The sequence below is a fragment of the Zalophus californianus genome, chromosome 10 (genome assembly GCF_009762305.2).
Source record: "Zalophus californianus isolate mZalCal1 chromosome 10, mZalCal1.pri.v2, whole genome shotgun sequence".
In the NCBI taxonomy this organism is placed as follows: domain Eukaryota; kingdom Metazoa; phylum Chordata; class Mammalia; order Carnivora; family Otariidae; genus Zalophus; species Zalophus californianus.
In genome coordinates this window covers 55,346,999-55,361,748 of record NC_045604.1, presented here as the reverse complement: position 1 = coordinate 55,361,748, position 14,750 = coordinate 55,346,999, and the positions used below count along the sequence as shown (strand labels likewise).

The following is a 14,750-nucleotide window of genomic DNA, read 5'->3' as shown; positions in this document are numbered from 1 at the left end:
TTTGTCATAACAATTTTATGACTCACAAACTTCATTACACCTTAAAAGTGATTTCTGATTATAAAAATCAGGAAATTATAGAAAGGCATGCATAAAATATTTTTAAAATCTGATTGCCATAAGAAAACTGTTTGTTTTTTAAGATTTTATTTACTCATTTGACAGAGAGACACAGCGAGAGAGGGAACCCAAGCAGGGGGAGTGGGAGAGGGAGAAGCAGGCCTCCCGCAGAGCAGGGAGCCCCATGCGCCCTAGGCGGGGCTGGAGCCTGATGCGAGGGCTGGATCCCAGGGCCCTGGGATCATGACCTGAGCCCAAGGCAGACGCTTAACGACTGAGGCGCCCCTAAGAAAAACTACTGTTAACATTACCATTATTAACATGCAGAGTACTTTTTTTTAGTCTTTTCTAAGAATATGCACATACGTGGGTGTTTTTATAGCATAGTTATGGCATAAGCACATTATGGCATAAGCATTTCCCTGATCATTAAGTATTAATCTGAATTTAATGGGTTCAGAATAGTCCATTAGGTGGATGTATCATAATGCATTTATCTACCTTTACCAATGGACTGGTTTTGGTATTATGAATATTATATTCACATTTCTGGAAAATATCAAGATACCGTCAAATAACAAGGTTAAAGATTATGTATAGTGTAATGTTGATACATAGTGCCAAACTGTTGGTTGAACCAATTCACACACGCATCCACCACATGCAGGAGTGCTCACTCTCCTGAGGCAAATCAACCTACAGTCGCCCTCTCCTCAAAGTTCCTGGAGAGAACTCAGGCAAAATCTTACCCCGGCTGCGGGAATTTCGACTGCAGGAACTCCCTCCTTCCAGCAGGAGGCACCGTCGCCTGCCGCCGGGGTTGGGCCGCCACGGAGGCTACACGTGATCTGGCCGTCTCTGCGCCGGAGGGCGGTCTTGCGGAGATTTGCCATACGTACGCCGCGGCATGACGTAGTACGTAGGGGCTGGCTAGCCGCCATCTTGCTTCTTTTTCTCGCTTGCTCTCTCCCTCTCGGGAAGCGGCGAAAGTGCTTTGGCGGTTTGTCCATCCGCAGCTTCGGCTTTCCCAGTCCGGTGGCCCTTCCAGCCACCCCCTACCCCCAACCTCCCCTTCCCCTTTCCTCGATCAGAGCCCGGCGGAGACTCTCGAAGTGCGCAGACCCACTCCGCTTGACACTCGCCCTGGCCGGTAAGGAAAGCGAGGGCGTAGGGGCTGTGATCAAAGCGGGCCCCATCGGGGACGGCTGGCGTGGGGCGGCCTGGGGCGTGGAAGCGCACCCCGACCCTGGCTGGCAGATACTGGGAAGCCGCTTGGAGGCGGCCTTGGGTCTAGCCACCCCCCTCTTTTTTTTTGGTTCCCATGATGTCCGTGTCTGGGGGAAGTCTCGGCCTCCTGGTCGGGGAGCGGGAAACCGGAGTCAGACCCGCCCCATGTGGTCTGCAGCGGGAGTTCCGGACCCGTTGGTCTCTTTCTCCCACCCAGTCCCAAGCTCAGGCCCTGCGGGGGGGATTACTCGCCTTGCCGGCTAAAGAAGGGAGTTTCCATCCTTGGGATAGGCGGGCGCGCGGTCTTTTTTTCTAATGTGTGGGATGCGTCCCCCAGACAACTCAAGGGCTCATCTAGGGCCTTGACTGCCTACTTTTCCGTGTGTAGTGAGGGTGGAATTTGAAGTGAGCAGTGTCTGAGAGAGACCGGGTTAAAGACCTGGCTCCGTGGGAGGCTCTTGGGGGGAATCTGGACCAACCCTACTTCCGCTAGGGACGTGCTGCCCCAACTCCAGAGGAGGGTTTAGTCATTTCATACCCTAGGCCTCGCCATCCCTTAACCTTACGTAGTGAATCCCACTCTGCAGCTCGCTCTCTTTGAGATAGCGTTAATATTATTGGTGTTACGGTAAAGGCCCCGCTTTAGGACTTGAAGAAAAGGGCATGGGGACCAATGGGAACACTGATAATTTGTTCTTTTGCCCGAGAGGAATGCGTCTAGTTCCTTTAAAGGGGTGCATATTTGTTTTGACTTGGTTTGAGGTTTGGTGGTTTTTTTGTTTTTGTTTTTTTGAGGTTTCCAACATGCTTGATGTTTGCTACCCAAATTTCTGCGTTGACCGATCCTCAGCCTAGGTTCATAGATTTATGCCTTGCTAGGGTACTTGGAATTAATTGTACGGTAGGCAGCTGTGCTGTAAGATTTTCATTTGGAATGCACCAGAAGCATCACGATTCTTGATTAAGTGCCTGATAACTTACTCCTTCCTGCAAATAAAAACGATAGAATGATACTTAAGCGCCCACCAAGTCTAACTCCAGCATTTGTTGAAAGTAGATTTAACCTCCTCTGTTGGTGATTAAGATGCTGCTCTGAGTGGAGCCATTTTTAGGTGTGTGTCACAGATGCACTGCAGCATCGTTTCTGGCCCACCTCAAATGCATTGATCCCCTAAAAAATTAGGAATAGGTTGAATTTGGATTTTATCTTGAGCATGTAGTCAAATAGTAATTTTCTTCTTCCATAATCGACTTGTGAGAATCTAAGCTTTTTACTTTTATATTTTGGTTTGGTGAGCATGTATATGTGGCTGTTTTCCCTCCACCATTAGTTGATGTTTTACTTGTACTGAGCATAGTAATAAGCCCTTTACATATATGATCTTTCCTTGAGGGAGATGTTGTTATCATCATCATCCCATTTTACAGATGAGGAAATGAAATCTACGATATTAATTTCACCAAGGTCACTGCTGTAGAGATTCAAGCCCAAACTGTCTAAATCCAAAGGATGCTCTGGGCCATCAAACTGCCTTCCTGGTCCTTGTAATTTTAGGAACTGTAGTAACTAAAGATGCAGCATTCTCAACCTAGTTTTTTCTTTCATTTGATTTCAGTATAGAAACATAGTTGCATACAGTGGTGAAAGTGTTGCAAGGTGTAAAAAATAGTTATAACTACTTTGGGGATAGGATAGAAGCTAGTTTTTCTATCTTTTTCTATTTAAAGGCCAGTTGGTTAAAACTCTTAAATGTATAGTACGGCATACAGCTTTTAAATTTTGAGATCTGGCCTCTATTATTGATAAAATACTTCCTCATCTGTAAAATGGAGGTGATAATAATAATAGTACTTCCCTCCAAGGTTTACTGTAGTATTAATAAAGATAATGTGTGTAAAGGGCTTATTACTGTGCTTAGTACATAGTAAAAGGCCAACTAATAGTGAATTGGCAGAATATTGATAGAAGAAAGTACTCTTCCAAGCAGTGAGTAATCTGTTTATTCTTAGAGAGGAGTATATATTCTTTGGGAGTTTAAATAGTTTTTCTTTCTTTTTCTTTTTACACCACACACTAGATTTTGTTTCTTAAAGATTTCTTCCTGGGTGCCTGGGTGGCTCAGTTGGTTAAGTGACTGCCTTCGGCTCAGGTCATGATCCCAGGGTCCTGGGATCAAGTCCCATATCGGGCTCCCTGCTCAGCAGGGAGTGTGCTTCTCCCTCTGACCCTCTTCCCTCTCATGCTCTCTACCTCTCATTCTCTCTCTCTCTCTCTCTCTCTCTCTCAAATAAATAAATAAAATCTTTAAAAAACAACAAAAAGATTTCTTCCTGCTCTACAGTCAGTAACCCTGGGCTCAGTATGTTGAGCACAGCTGAAAATACAGAAGTTCTGACTCATTCCAGCCCATCTCCCCACTACCCTTACACCACCCCACCACCTTTATTGGTAAAATGTCTTTGAAGATTAATATATTTTCCCCTCCCTGCAAGTGGTTTCCTCTTGCCCTTCATCCAAACACTGCTTCAACTTGTAAGCCAGTTGAGTAACTTCTGTTTCAGATGCTGTTTATGCCATATTTGTGTAAGACAAGGATTGATTACTGACAAAATGATATTGATAAAATTGATAAAAAACAAATTGGTACAGAACCCTATTCTTACAGTGAAGGAGATCCAAGAGTTGTGTCTCACTGAGTTATGACTAATACACTTTCAGTAAAGTGAGATTTATCAACTTATGAAAAGGTAACACAGTGATAGCTTATCTTCATCATTGTTAACTGTTGCTTAGAAGCTTGAGAATTAATGTTAGTTTCCTGAGTCATAACATTTTAAATTCCTCAATAATAAAGCCTTTGATGCATCAGTCAGGACATCTTTGTGGTAAAAGAATTCTCTAGAGAGGGTAACTTCAGTACATTTCCTATTGTATATTTTTCCCAATCCCCAGAAAGGCTAAATATAACCTGATGTTTTTGCCAGTTATATTTGTAGTCATTTTGCTGTAGATTAACAGAATGCCAGTCATGTTTTAGGGCCTGTGTATGTGCATGTTTGCTGGCAAATCAGATGAAACAAGGGCTATTAGTGAATTTCAACAGTGGTCTGGATGGTAGACAAAAACTTATATATGGTTAGCATATACCTAAAACAAGGTAGCAGTTAGGTTATTACTGTTAATGTGATGTAATGTTGTCAGCCCTGTGTGGTGCTGCTAGGTGCTCTACATTAGAGGAGGATGGGGTATAGTCAGGATTTGTGGAGCACATACAGTATAAAAAACACTTGGATATTACTTACGTAGCATATTATCTAGTAATTTTCTTTTTACCTGTGTTCCAGTACTAGTCTGTTTTCCTTTACTAAATTGTTTCCAGATCTTCATCACCTTATACAGTGGTTGGTATATACCTAGATTTTATTATTGAATGTATGAGAGTGGGAAACAGAAGAGACCCACAGCTAAGATTAAACTGACGGATATCTTAGTGGAGCAAAGGAATACCTTGTCATCCCCCTCCCCCTTATTTACACATTAGAATAGTATCAGATGCTTTCAGACAGTTTGTGTTTATGTACTATCCATTGTGAGATTTATTTGCAGCAGATTTTCCTTTCTAATTTTTAGATTTATTCAACAAATATTAAAGATTCTTTTAATTTCATAAGGCCTAGTGAATCAGGAATATGTATGGCTTTTGGTTCCTGTTGCCAAGATGCTTACAGTTTTAAAGATGAATGTTAAAAGTTATCATGTGATCTTTGGATTTATACCAGAAGATAAAAATAAAGACATAAAAGCAGATAAGGGAAGTTTGGGGCAGAAAATCCATAAATGAAAATTGTCTATAGTCTAGATCACGTGACTAATTGATTACAAGTGAGGGCATGATGGCCAAGAGAGGGCATGAATAATTGCAATTATTAATATTTGTTGAGCACTTTCCGTGCCAGGCACTGAGCGAAGATAATTTTGTGGCTTATCTTTTTCGGTCTATACAATACACCTAGGTGGTGGATTATTTTATCCCTGTTACACAGCTAGAAAACTGGGATTTAAAGAGGTTTAGGTAATTCTTCTAGATTTACTTAGCTAGTATATGGGATTCGAATCATTGACCCAGAGCCTAACTGTAGTGCTTAAGTTCCACCCTACATGGACTTCCCAGTGGCCAGTATTGCCCAAACTTAGGACAAGTCATGACTTTTTAAATGTTCAAATCATTTGTCTTAATATTTTTCTTTAATTCAACTTACCGTCTTTTAATTAAGTGAATTTCAAAGAAAACATACATAATTATTTGCTGTTACAGTTTTTTTCCTTCAGTGTGTTTCAGAATAAACATAATTTTAAATATGCTTCTATGGACCACTTAAAATCATCTAATATGTCATCAGTAGTCTTTTGTATTTCACGCTTTAGGACATAAATGCTATGAGAAATGAATGCTAGATAGGATCAGGCAACAGTTTGAATTGATGAAGGCCAGAAGTGATGGAAGCCTGGAATGGAATAGATTCATCACAGGCAGTGGCAGCATTACAGGAGATGAGCTGTAATGTAGAGCCTTAACTACATACTCGGGGCAACCATTTCCTTGATAAACTGCAAAGTGAAGGTATTTGTTTAGACAGAAATTTAGCAGGATATCTTAGACAATTTATGGCAAGAGAAGGAGAGCAACAATGAATAAGTGAAGAAGGAAGTCAACTACAGAAATTAGGATGGAAGAGAATAATCTAAAAAATAGGATTATTACGCCAAATGTAGCAGAGTTCAGAAAGATGTAAGAGAAGTGGCCTTTGGATTTGGCTGAGAGATCCTTGGTGACCCTAAAAGAATTTAGGTCAAATAATAAGGGTGGAAGGTTAAGCAGGGAGGAATAAGTAGTGAGACTTCTTGATTTTTAGGTGACTTGAATACTCAGTATGAGCTCTGGACTACGAGTGTAAAAACCTAGGTTTAAACCTTTTGTCACCTAAGTTTTGTCTTTTGTGCCTACTGTTAACTTTGGGGGCAAATGACATGGCTTCTTCAAATTTTAGATACAGGTATTCCCTGCTTTTTGAAGGTTCGCACTACCCCACTTTGTTTTTATGAAGGACATACATTATTATTTGCTTTTTCTAACTAAAAATTCTGAAGGCGATTTTTGTTTTTACGGAAAAAGGCAAAACGGAAATTTAGCAGTCAGCCATTATAGAGGCAGGGCGCACCCTGAGCAGCAAGAGTTGTGCCACCAAGCTCCTTCCCCTGGAACTACACTCAGCATCTAGTTTGTCTGTGCTTTATCATGATCTATTTTGTGATTTTGTTAGCAAGACGTGTCCTAAGGTGTCAGAAAAGCCTAAGAAAGGTTATTTCTTGGGTCTGGGGACAGCACAAAAAGTTTTCCACATAAATTAATGGTAATTGTTTCTTTGCTGTAACCATTTCAGCTTACAAAAGGTTTCAGAGGAATACTTTGCTTTCTGATAGCAGGGGAAATCTGTTTATTCATCTGTGAAATAAGGAAAATACCCATTTCCCCTATCTCAGGATTGTTGCAAAGATCACATTAAATATGTTTCTGTGTATGTTTTGAATTTTATATTCTTTGATATTACATGAGCCTTGACCATATTTAAAACAGAAAAGAGAACTATGAAAAGGAGAGAGTTAAAGACAAAGTGAGAGTGGTTCTCTATGATGTTGGAAGATCCCCTCCAAATAAATCTTGAGTTTACAAGATAAGAGATGGATGCACGTGTGATTGGAGTATGGGTAGCTAGAGACGTTAATACTTGATCATCCTTTCCTCTTTACTAATGAATAATCTGAAAGTGTAGGGCTGCTGTGTATGACTGTACAGTTTGTATATTGCACAAATGTGTGGGGGTGAAGGAGGCAACAAGGACTGAAACCTACTCCATGCTCTGCTTGCAGAGAGTCCTATTCTCTGGCTAGGCCTCGCAGGGGGTAATTGTGCCTTCATTTCCCCCCTTTTCCCCAGTGCATCAGCACCTCACCCAGAGGATTACCTCTATCTTCCCAGAAGGGTATGTTTTTCTATTTGCACAAAGGCCCTGTGGAGCGCCTCTCAAAGACTCCCAAAGAGATATATTAAGGATAATTTAGAACAAAACCAAAAACAGTTGGGAGACTGGAGAAATGGTCACCAAGGAACAAAGCTTAGTACTTTTTACTAAAATGGGTTAAGTAGTTGGGCAAGTACACATTGACTTTATCCAGTGTATTTTATTTTAAAGATTTGTTTATTTCAGAGAGAGAGAGTGAGCGAGCAGGCACACACAAGCAGAAGGGGCAGAGCGAGAGAGAATCTCAAGTAGACTCTGGGCTGAGTGCGGAGCCCAATACAGGGCTCCATCTCAACCACCCTAGAGATTACAACCTGAGCTGAAACCAAGAATCAGAGGCTTAACCAACTGTGCCACCCAGGCGTCCCTATCCAATGCATTTTAAAGATGAATATTGTAGCTTATTCAGTATTTCTGGTAACTAGGAAACAGACCATATATGTAGATCTTAACTAAAGAAGCACAACATAAGAGGTGTAGAATTAACTTCTGGAGGTCAGGAAAATGGAACAGATAGGTGTTATTGAATGAGGCTTTTGAAAGAAGTAGAGATTGGTTATATTTCTGTATAGTTTTTGAAATTTAGATAAAGAAAAATTGGAGCTTTTGGTGTACAATTCTGTGAGTTTTAATATGTGTAGATTCATGTAACTCGCATCAAAATTAGGATACAGAATGTAGAAAGATGAAATATCTCACATTTTGGAGGCAGAGAAAGAACTGTTGAATAAGGATTAAAAAGTCAGGAATAGGGTGCCTGGCTGGTTCAGTCAGAAGAGCATGCAACTCTTGATCTCAGGGTCGTGAGTTGGAGCCTCATGTTGGGTATAGAGATTACTAAAAGAAAAAAAAAAAAAGTAATAATAAACAACATAACAAATATTGTTTTATATATGACAAACTGGAAACATGGAGAGAATGAAAGTAGAAAGTAGCAAAAAGAGAGATGGGTAGCTTACATGTCTCAAGACAGACTTTTTTTTTTTAAATCAGTTCAGCATGAGTACTTTTATATAAGTGAAGGAAATTAAGCCACATATGTTGAAGATGAACCATTGAGAAATAGTACATTTTAAAAAGGAGCTTCCTGGGCGCCTGGGTGGCTCAGTTGGTTAAGCGACTGCCTTCGGCTCAGGTCATGATCCTGGAGTCCTGGGATCGAGTCCCACATCGGGCTTCCTGCTCAGCAGGGAGTCTGCTTCTCCCTCTGACCCTCCCTCCTCTCATGTGCTCTATCTCATTCTCTCTCTCAAATAAATAAATAAAATATTTTAAAAAAAATAAAAAAAATAAATAAAAAGGAGCTTCCTATAATCAGTTGACCATTCCATTCACATTAAAGCACTCATAATTGGAGTATTTTTATTTTAAATATTTTATTTTATATTTTAAATATTTTATTTTAAATATTTTATTTAAATATTAAGACATTTTAATGATAGAGGAACAGAGCCAGTTGCTTGGCAGAGAGGGATGCTAACCAGTTCTCTACACTTACAAATTTAAACTTGAAATCACAACCCTTAAAGGCAGCAGATTAGTTATGTGAAAGTTTTAGGAGAGTTCATAATGTCAATTGAGCGTCTTGAAAGAGAATGCTTCTGTTTTCCTCCTGTAACATCCAACATACTTGCCTTGCAAAAAAGTTAATGAAGAAACTTTTATGCTTTGGTTTTTATTTGTAATATTTAAGTTTTGAAAACATTATTACCATTTGTTAAGCTTTTATTAAATGCAGACACTATTTTAAGAGTTTTATACACTTTGTTAATTAAATCTCGTAATAGACTAGAAGATAGAGCCCACAGATGAGGAAATAAAAATTCAGAATTATATTTAATGACTAGGGACGTGCTTATGCCATAATATGCATATGCCACAATTATGCTATAAAAACACCTAGCTACAAAATGTTAGAGCTGGTATTTAAATCAGTTTGAAGAAAAGTAATGGTGTGATACGAACAGTTTAAAAATACTGTAAGTTGTCAAAAAGAATAATGTGGCAATCACCTCATCTAGTAAATGGTAGATACACAGGTTTGTTACTTTGCTAGAACAGTAATTTATGGTACAGAAGGTTTGATAACTACGTTTCTTGTTCTGATTGTTAAGGCATTCTGCCCCAGAAACTTAATTCACATGTTTCAGTTTCTAAGAACAGCCTGAGCCCTTCTTCCATTCTGATTAGAATTCCAACAGATTTATTTATATTACACTTTGTTTTTAAAAATGACAATTTTTAATGCTTTTGCTGTAGTGCTATTTGTAGTAGAGGCACTCAACATATGGTGGTATTCTTAGTTTTTCTATTACAGCAGCAAATGTGATCTTAAAAAATATTTGATGTCACTCTAACTTTAGAAATACTGATTATAACAGTTGGAGATCGAAATGAACTTAGAAGTTGACCAGTTCAGTCTCTTACCCAAAGCAAGACCTTTTCATTTTAAATGGAAAATTTAGTTTAAAATTTGATAGACTAAATGTTTTCTGAAGTTAACTCATCAGTCTCCTCGTCCTTAACCAACTCCAGCTGCCATGAGAAAATACCATAGGGGCACCTGGGTGGCTCAGTTGGTTGAGTGTCTGACTTCAGCTCAGGTCATGCATGAGTGGGCTCCCTCCTCAGCAGGGTGTCTGCTTTTCCCTCTCCCCCTCACCCTGGCTCCTTCTCTCTCTCTCTCTCAAATAAATCAATAAAAATCTTAAAAAAAAAAACAAAACCTACCATAGACTAGGTGGCTTAACATGAATTTATCACAGCTCTGGAGGCTGGAAAACCAAGATCAGGGTGCCCACATAATCAGGTTCTGGTGAGGTCTTCCTGGCTTGCTAGCTGTGTGTCTTCGTGTGGTTGGGAGAGAGCTGTGGTGTCTTCTCTTAAAAGAGCACTAACCCCATTATGAGGCCCCACCCTTACTACCTCAGCTAAACCTAATTATCTCCCAAAGGACCTATCTCCAAATACCATCTGTCAAGTTGGGAGTTAGGACTTCAACATAAGAATTTTGAGAGGGGAAACAATTCTGTACATAGCTACCCCCCCTTTTTTTTTTAACAGTCTTTAGTGCATTGAGTCTTAGATTTTTTCCATTTCTACATATTTCTACAACAGATGGAATACATTTTTACTGTATTTTGTCACTATAATTTTTTATTCTTGATATTTTATTCTGTATTGTAATACAGTAAGTTTTGAAAATAAAAACTTGAATCTTAGAACCTCTTAGCCTAAAATCACGTTTATTATTACATTTTAAAGATTTGATGTTTATCTCTTTTATAATGAAAATTAAATTCTGATTTTCCTATGGTGAGGTTATCTGGGCACTGGCTTTGCCATCAGTCTGGATTTAATCTTGGCCGTATCTCTTCATGGCTATATGAGTTTGGGGCAAGTTATTTTTACTTGTCTAAAGTTGTTTCTTCATTGGTAAATTTTGGTGACTTGGGCTTTGAGCTCTTATTCCCAAGCTGATATTTTTACATTATAGAGTTCAGATTTTTTTAAAATGGTTTCAAGAGACATCACTACATTAGAGCGTATAGAACTTACATCCCTCTTCGTGTTAGAAGTGGGAGACATAAATATGGAGCACCATTCAAGGTTTTAAATCTAGAGGTCAGAGAGGGGTGCCTGGCTGGCTCCAGTCGGAAGAGCATGCAACTCTTGATCTTAGGGGTAATGAATTCAAGCCCCACGTTGGCTGTAGAGATTACTTAAATAAATTTTAAAAAAATCTAGAGGTCAGGAAAGGTGGTTATGGTGAAGTTGGGGAGAAGAACGTGTTTGGGAAAGCAGGTGAGCTTTTTGTTTTTAACTTTTTTTTTAATTTTTATTTTAAGTAGGCTCCACGGCCAACGCAGGGCTCAAACTCATGACCCCAAGACCAAGAGTCACATGCGCCAGCTAGGCGCCCATTTTAAACTTTTTCTTTTGGAATAATCTTAATCTCACAGAAAAATTATAAGAATAGTATGAAAAATTCTTGTATTCCTTCATCCCTATTCCCTGATTGTTAGTAGTTTACCATATTTATCACTCTTTGTGGGTATGTGTACCTATGCACACTCAGTCACATATACAATGTGTGCTTGACTTTTAACGTCTGATGTTCTAAACCCCTCTCATCACCTGAAACCTTAACTTCAAATCGCAAGCTCCTGTGCCTCCACTTTTCTCACTCAGATAGTACATTTTCTCCTGTTGTTTCTATTTATTTTATTTATTTTTTTAAAGATTTTTATTTATTTATTTATTTGAGAGAGAGCGAGAGTGAGAGAACACAAGCAGGGAGAGAAAGAGATAGCGACAGCACGAGTGGGGAGGAGAGGGAGAAGCAGACTCCCTGCTGAGCAGGGAGCTCAATGCAGTGCGGGGCTCGATCCCAGGACCCTGAGATCATGACCTGAGCCTAAGGCAGACACTTAACTGACTGAGCCACCCAGGCGCCCCTCTGTTGTTTTTATTAAATGAACAAAGCAATACATAGTAAGCTTGACTCAGTAAGCATTTAATAATTACTATTGGTGGAGCTTTTATACAATCATATTAAAATTGGCAGTTCCTTCTGCTGTCTTCCTTGTTCTCTTCCACCTTCTCCTGCTTTACTCTCTGGCTTAGACTTCCATGAAATGTTATTCTAACCATTTTCCTGGCAATATCTTCTTTTGCCTTGCTTTTCTTTACACATGTATGGCACAGCCTAATTCCTTATCATTCCAGCTGCTGTGTGCTTCCCACCACTCCCCACTCCTGATTGTGCTGCTGGGCATTAATGAGAGTCTTCAAACTGGACAGCCTTGGGAATACTTTATATCACTGGTCTCCAGCTTTTACTGGGGTGTCAGCACTGATTGTCAATGCCTCGTTTGCCTAGTTGTCTCTTTCCTCTCAGTTCTTTGTGAACCTTTTCCAGCCTTCTCACATTTCCTGTTATCTCCACTCAGTTGATGAGGACAGCATGTCTTTTTCATTTGTTCCTAGGAGTGCCTGATAATACAGTAGGCGCTGGATAAACATTTGTATGAACCAGTAGGGGAATCAAACATTTTGAGTTTGTAGTTCTGTCCAGAGATTTCAGTGGAGACATTTTGTACTATAGACAATTAAAAATGTATGTCTAAAGATTGTAGTTTGAAGGAAAGTTTTGGGAATTATCCTTAGTGAACAATAGATGAGATGGCCAAGGAAGAAAGCACATAGAGGGAGCTGGTAAAGAGAGATGGCAAAAAGCACGTTAACGTTTATGTAGAGGGATAGAAAAAAAGAGCTGTCAGAGAGTCACAGAAACCAAAGAATATGGTTTACACAGAATCTGTTTGCTTTTTATATTCGTATTGATACTTGACTATTACTTCTTACTTACTAGAGATTCTTTATTTGTTCAGTAAAACATTTGTTGAGTGCATATAGTATGCTCATCTGGTTGCAGGTTCTTTTTAATGTTTACTATTTAAATCAGTGGGACATTGTATTTCTTTTTTTTTTTAAGATTTTATTTATTTTCTGACAGAGACACAGCGAGAGAGGGAACACAAGCAGGGGGAGTGGGAGAAGGAGAAGCAGGCCTCCTGCAGAGCAGGGAACCTGACGTGGGGCCCGATCCCAAGACCCTGGGATCATGACCTGAGCCGAAGGCAGACGCTCAATGACTGAGCCACCCGGGCGCCCCGGGACATTGTATTTCATTTTCCAGAAGAACTAAATTCTCACATAAGATTAATGAGGAAAGAAAAGTAAACAGAGCTTGGATACTTAGAAACCCATGGTGGCCAGAAAGATAATTGTCATTTATTGAATTGAGCAGATTGGCAATTTGTGAAAGTGTGTTCTTTTTTTTTCAGAGATGCTAGATTTTAAATATCACTAAAAATAATGTTTTTCATATTGAGTATTTTTAAATACTTTTGTAATGGTGAGTAACCATAGAATCTTACAATTTTTGAGACTGAAGGAATTTTAGAGATCATAGTTTATTTTGTCTTGATGTGGAAACCCTTTACAGATTTTTAAAAAATTTTTAATCTATGATAGCTGTCCTTCATGAAAACCATCCTTTTGTAACCACTGTTGAGTGTCATCCTTTCATTTTGAAAGGTTGATATTTATATTATGACAAACCGCTGTCTTCCAAATTTCCCCTAGACCTTTTGGAAATTGTTTGCTTTTAAAATACTGCCTTTTTTCCTTCTTGATTTCTTCTTTCATCTTAACACTTCCCCGCCCAAAAAAAAATTGTTACAAGGTAATATATATTCATTGCTCAAATCTGGAAAATGCAGATGCTCATGTTTTGGTATATCAAATTTCAACGAAAAATGCTAGTTTCTTCCTGTCATTGCTCAGGGTCACAGAAATATGATTACTTTCTCTTCCCTTAAAGGGGGTGTATTTATTATTCAGTAGGCTCTTTTTGTAGACTGACCTTCAGACCCTAATGATTCAGATTTTTAGGTACATAGTAAGCAGGACAGTAATGTAAAAAAATATATATTCTTAATAGCATGCAAATAACAAAAAGCTTTAAAAAAAAAGATTTTATTTATTTATTTGACAGAGAAAGAGAGCACCAGCGGGCAGAGGGAGAAGCAGGCTCCCTGCTGAGCAGAGAGCCCAATGCGGGGTTTGATCCCAGGACCCTGGGATCATGACCTGAGCCAAAGGCAGATGCTTAACCGACTGAGCCACCCAGGTGCCCCAAGCTTTTTTTTTTTTTTTTTTTAATACCTATTTGACAGAGAGCACAGCAGGGGGAACGGCAGAGGGAGAGGGAGAAGCACGCTCCCTGGATCCCAGCACCCTGGGATCATGACCTGAGCAGAAGGCAGATGCTTAACTGACTGAGCAACCCATGCACCCCCAAAAAGCTTTTTAAAATTAAAAGTGATACAAGTAGAGGATAGAGATCCTTTGTTCTTCTGTGACTGTGCCGGTACATTTTTTGAAATCAGAATCTGACAAGTTGAAAAGAAATGCCCCTGTTGAGCTTATCAAGGATTTTTAAATTACTAATTGTGTAAATTGTACCATTTTATTACTTAAGATGTGGATCTGCAGAATGCAGCCATACCTTTTTTTTTTTAAAGATTTTATTTATTTATTTGAGAGAGAGAATGAGATAGAGCATGAGGGGGGGAGGGTCAGAGGGAGAAGCAGACTCCCCTCCGAGCAGGGAGCCCAATGCGGGACTCGATCCCGGGACTCCAGGATCATGACCTGAGCCGAAGGCAGTCGCCTAACCACCTGAGCCACTCAGGCGCCCCTGCAGCCATACCTTTATTCAGCAACTGAGATTTTTTTAATTAATTTTCTTCAGTGGCCCTTCATGGCATTTAGAATAAACTGGGCAGTACTCCTTAGCCTAGCCTACTAGACTT

At 39.6% G+C, this 14,750-nt stretch overlaps 1 protein-coding gene across 13 annotated transcripts in view; it reads left to right on the top strand.

The window, feature by feature from the left end:
• The first annotated feature begins 993 nt into the window (after positions 1 to 993).
• Positions 994 to 14,750, top strand: part of PRRC2C (proline rich coiled-coil 2C) — a 92,774-nt gene continuing 79,017 nt past the window's right edge. For 9 of the 13 annotated variants that reach the window (XM_027612255.2, XM_027612262.2, XM_027612257.2 and 6 more), the window contains exon 1: positions 994 to 1,210. The gene's annotated coding sequence lies outside the window, so the exon portion shown is untranslated. The remainder of the gene's footprint in view (positions 1,211 to 14,750) is intronic. The other 4 variants (XM_027612259.2, XM_027612256.2, XM_027612258.2 and 1 more) reach the window with 2 other exon arrangements.